This window comes from Mirounga leonina, unplaced genomic scaffold (assembly GCF_011800145.1).
Source record: "Mirounga leonina isolate KUSES-001 unplaced genomic scaffold, KU_Mleo_1.0 Mir_170, whole genome shotgun sequence".
Lineage (NCBI taxonomy): Eukaryota > Metazoa > Chordata > Mammalia > Carnivora > Phocidae > Mirounga > Mirounga leonina.
The window spans coordinates 2,937,468-2,942,061 of record NW_023270433.1 but is presented as its reverse complement, the minus strand read 5'-3'; positions in this window follow the sequence as shown (position 1 = coordinate 2,942,061).

Genomic DNA, 4,594 nt, shown 5'->3' with positions numbered 1-4,594 from the left:
GGCGGGGGCGGGGCCGGCGCGCGGGCCTGGCGCCGCCCCCGCCCCCCCACTTCCTGCCCCGCCGCCCGCCGAAGTTGCGGAGGGCGGGGGCTGCGGCACCGCCCGGGGCCCGCCCACTCCGCCCGCGGGGCGCCCGGACTTTTGAGGAGCTCTGCGCGGGGGGCGAGCGACCTCGCCGGTGGAGGGAGGGCCGGTTCTCGGTCTCTGCGTTGGCCCTGCGTCCCACTCGGCGGCGATCAGTCGGTGGCCCCTGTCGCGCTGCGCGCCTCCGCACGGCCCTTCGGAAAGGACAGACCCGGGGGGGGACCGACCGGACCGAGGCCCCCCGCGTCCCCTCGGTCCATCAAGCCGTCCCTGAGGGATAACTCGAGGCCCGAGGCACACACGGGCGGGGAATGCGCCCAGAACCCCCATCCCATCCTGTGCTCTGGCCACGGACCCGAAAGCAGCCCTCCACCCACCCCCGACCCCGCACAAAGGCCGGGATTCCCCCACTTTGTGACCCAGGGCCCTGGCCACTTGCAGCTGCCCGGAGGGCAAATCCTGGCGTCTGAGATGGACTATGTGCGATTAGTAAGTGACAGAGACGGCTGGTCATGAGGCCAGAGCTGCCTGGGCCCTGGCTGACTGCAGGGTCCACTGACCCCGCCCTGAACTCCTTCCTGAGCCCCGCCCAGGGGTGGGGGCCGCGTTTTCAGCAGCTGGCCTCCCCCCCGCGACAGTGGCACGGCTTCAAGGGCATGAAGAGCCAATCTGGCAATGAAATGACGTGGATCCTGGCTCAGCTCAGGAGCCGTGGGTTCTCATCCCTGGTGTGCTGGGCCTCCCGGGGCAAGGCACAGCCCCACCCTGAGACTCTCGGCCAACGCTGGGGTGGTGGTGAGGCCACCCACCTGCGCGCTTGTGCTTGAGTTCTGGACCTGTGTTCGCTGGGGCAGCACTGGGCAGCTGCCTCACGGCCCAGCCCTCTCCTCCGCGGGGTGCCACCCCCAACTCATGAGTGCAGAGAGGATCCCCCAGGCCTTCTGCAGAGCTCAAACCTTCCCCTTCCCCGACTGAGGAGGAAGTCTGGGGGGCCAGGCCAGGGGCCAGCCCACGGAGAGAAGCAGGAGAGGAGCTGGCCTCCGGGACACACCCCAGGCCCTGTGAGGAGCGGTCACAGCAGGAGTAAAATCAGGCCAAGTGGCCAGGCAGCTCCAAGCTACCGTCCAGGCGTCCTTCCTTTGAGAAACCCACGTAGGGAGGAACCGGCCTCAGAGGGGTGCGATGGAGCCTGTTTGGCCGGAGGCAAAAGCGGGTAACCCCCGCCCCAGCATCTCCCCGCCCGAGGAATGGAACCACAGGACGTAGCCTGAACCCCAGCCCCTCCCGCCCCCGCTCGGAGAGCCTTGCAGGCACCTTCTCCTGCAGCGCCCCCTCCCCCTCTGTATTGCGGGGAGCCCAGCCACAATCAGAATTGTTTGTGAGGGGCCCACAGGACATCATGGAGTTTTTGTGCAGGGCCTGGGGCAGAATGGGGCTCCTGCAGCTCTTCACCTGGGGTGCCCTATTCTGGTGCCCCCTTGATGCCTGTGTCTCTCACCCACAGGTAGAAAAAGGCAAGAAAAGGGCCTCTGTCCTCGCCACCCTCATGGCCTTCCTGCCTGGGCAGAGACCCAACCAAGATGATGAGCCGGGGACTGGGACACAGGCACCCCCAGCTGACCATGCAGACGGTCGTCTGCTGCCTCCTGGTGGCTGCGGAGGGCACTGTCGCCACCTGGCTGCCCGGCTGGCCGAGGAAGCTGGGGTTTAGCCTTGTGAATGGTCACACCGGGAGACTCAGACCTTGCTGCTGTGCGGTCCTGAGCCAGCCACAACCCCTTCAGCATCCCCAGTTTCCCATCTGGACATTGGGAACATGTGTATCTCACAACGTCCTTGGGAGGCTCTGCAGGCAAGCTGGACAGGAATGGATGGATGGATGGATGGATGGATGGATGGATGGAAACTTGGCAGAGACTCCCTCCCTGGCACTTGGTGTGGGTGTGATGAGCAGGTCCAGACTCTACCAACTCAAAGTATGGATCAGAAAGAGGGGACACTTGTCCAGAAAACCCTACTGCTATCCTCATGCCCTGGGACCCAGAGCTGTTTGCCAGGACCACCTGTGGTACACCTCTGGGCGGTGGGGGGGGTGCACAGGGCCCATTGCCTCCTGTGGACATGGTGCCCTGGAGACGTGCTCACAGACAAGGAAATGGTACCCTCGAGGCTGCACTTCAGCTTGGCCCACCTTTAGCCCAGCCAGTGATGGCTTCAGTGGGAGGGACAGACTCTGTGCTGAGCGTCAGGGCAGCCCACAGGAGAGCCAGGGAGCTCGGCCCCCAGCCCAGCGGGCAGGGAGTGCCAATACCAGCCACGTACCCCAAAGTAGACAAGGAAGGTCACAGCCCCCTCTCCCCGCCTCACCCACCCACCGTTGCCCCCTTCCATCCATCCTCGGGAACCAGCAAGGACCCAGAAAAACTTGGGTGAGACCCTGTCACTCTCCCGGCCAAAGAGGTACAAGCGAATTCTTTCCCTAGAAAATGTGGCCCCTCCCTGGATGACTTCATTTCCTGCATGAAGGAAAGGAGCAGCCACACCTGGTATGCTCCTACCTCAGGGCCTTTCCACTGGCCGTGTGTCCGCCCGGGACTCTTGTCCACAGAGCTCACCCCCTCACATCCTCTGCGATCCTCTCCCCCAGACCTGACTCACTTAGTCTCATCCCTCTAGACAGTGAGCTCTGGGGCCGCAGGGACCATTTCTTCCTGTCCCCAGTTCACGCCCAGCACTGCAGACTGGGCGCGGCCTGTGGTAGGTGCTCAGAAAACACTTATTGAACGAAACACCAAACGAATAAACCACCAACTTGGCAAAGCACTGCAACTCCGATTTTTAAACCCAATAGATTCTCTCACGGAAGTCACAGACATGGGGTAAGTTGATGCCAAGGTTTACGAACCGGGCTGTGCCATCATCCGTGGAGTGATCTGCGGCCTGTCCTAGCAATGTCTAGAACGAACGAACCTTAACATCGTCACGTGAGTGTGTAACAGCATGCTCCGTAAGACTGCGCGGGCGTAGCCCACTCAGGCGGGTTTATCCTGATGGCGTCCGTGGTTGTAACGGACACCCCCCTGTCCTGAGGGCCACGGGGCCAGCCCGAGAGCCGCGGACGCTCACCTCACCTCCCTTAAGCCTCACGCAGTAGCCGCTATTGTCCTGGGTGGCGAAATGCGGAAACCGACACGCCGGGCGCTTTGGTGAGCTGCCCGGGCCGCCCGGCAATTCGCGAGGGAGCCCGGTGCGAGCGCCGGGCCTGCCCAGCGCCCAGATGTTGCTGTTGAAAGCGGTTTCCGCGCTGAGACTTTCTGCTGTTCCTCGACAAGCTGATTTGGGTGGGTGGGTGATGAGGGAGAAGGGAAAATGCTGTGATGTCTACAGCACGTAGATACTGACTCAGCAACAGAATGCAGTGCTTGAAAGGCATGCACACGCGCCCCACTGCAGAAATGGGGTGGTAGCCTGGCAGGAGCATCAGGTTGACCAGAAAGTGGCTGCTGGGGAGACACCCTGTGTCCGGGCTGAAGTGGGGGGAGCGTGGAGGGGGGCTGTCGGGTCCCTGGGAGTCCCAGAGAGGCTTCTGGAGGCTTTAGGGCAGGTGAGCCTGGGCTTCCCGCTTCTGCTCCTCTCCCAGGACAGTAAACCATGCAGGGGAGGACAGCCCAGCTGCTGCTGAGGGGCCCCGCGTGCACGGCAGGCTTTGCACTAGTGCAGCCCAGCCCAGCCCCCGCCGGGGGGCACTCTTACTAGATCTGCTGTGCAGGTGAAGCTTCAGAGACCGGAGGGACTTGCCAGGTTGAATCCCCGTCTGAATAGGGAATCTGCCTCCTGCCGTGCCTCCAGCTGAGGACTTTGCTTTCACTTCTGGTTGATTCGAGGGCTCCAGGGTGCGGCGTAGGGGGGAGTCTGCCCTCACAAAGCCTCCCAGGCCCCCACAGAGCCGTCCTCCTCGGCCAGAGTCTCATTCCCGGGGCAGCACTGGGAGTTTGCTGGGCACAGGAACAGCGCGTCTCCCCACGCGGCGCACGGGGCACACCGCACTGGAAGGGGCTGGAGGGCCCTCTGCCCGTCCGAACACCCGAGAGCTCCCCTTTCCACACAAGCCTGCTTGGAGAACCACATGCAACCCACCCGGGGGCTTTCCCAGCCCAATTCCCCAGCCAACGCCAAGAGCTGTGGCAGGGTCCCCATGCCTCTTCTCAACAGGACCAAGGCTGAGGGGGCCTTATTCCATAAGGCAGGGTCCCAGGGACATATAAGACTTCTCCCGCAAAGGCCTCCACAGAAGCAGGAGTCTGCCTAGCCTCCACTCATCTATCCATTCCTCCCTCTATCCCTCCCTCCATCCACCCCTCCAGACCCCTCTCCATCCTTCCATCCCTCTGTTCACCCTCCCACCCATCCCTCCATCCACCCTTCTATCCCTTCTTCTATTCCTCCATCCTTCCATCCATCTCTCCTTCCATCCTTCCATCCCTCTACCCATCTATCCCTCCCTCCCTCT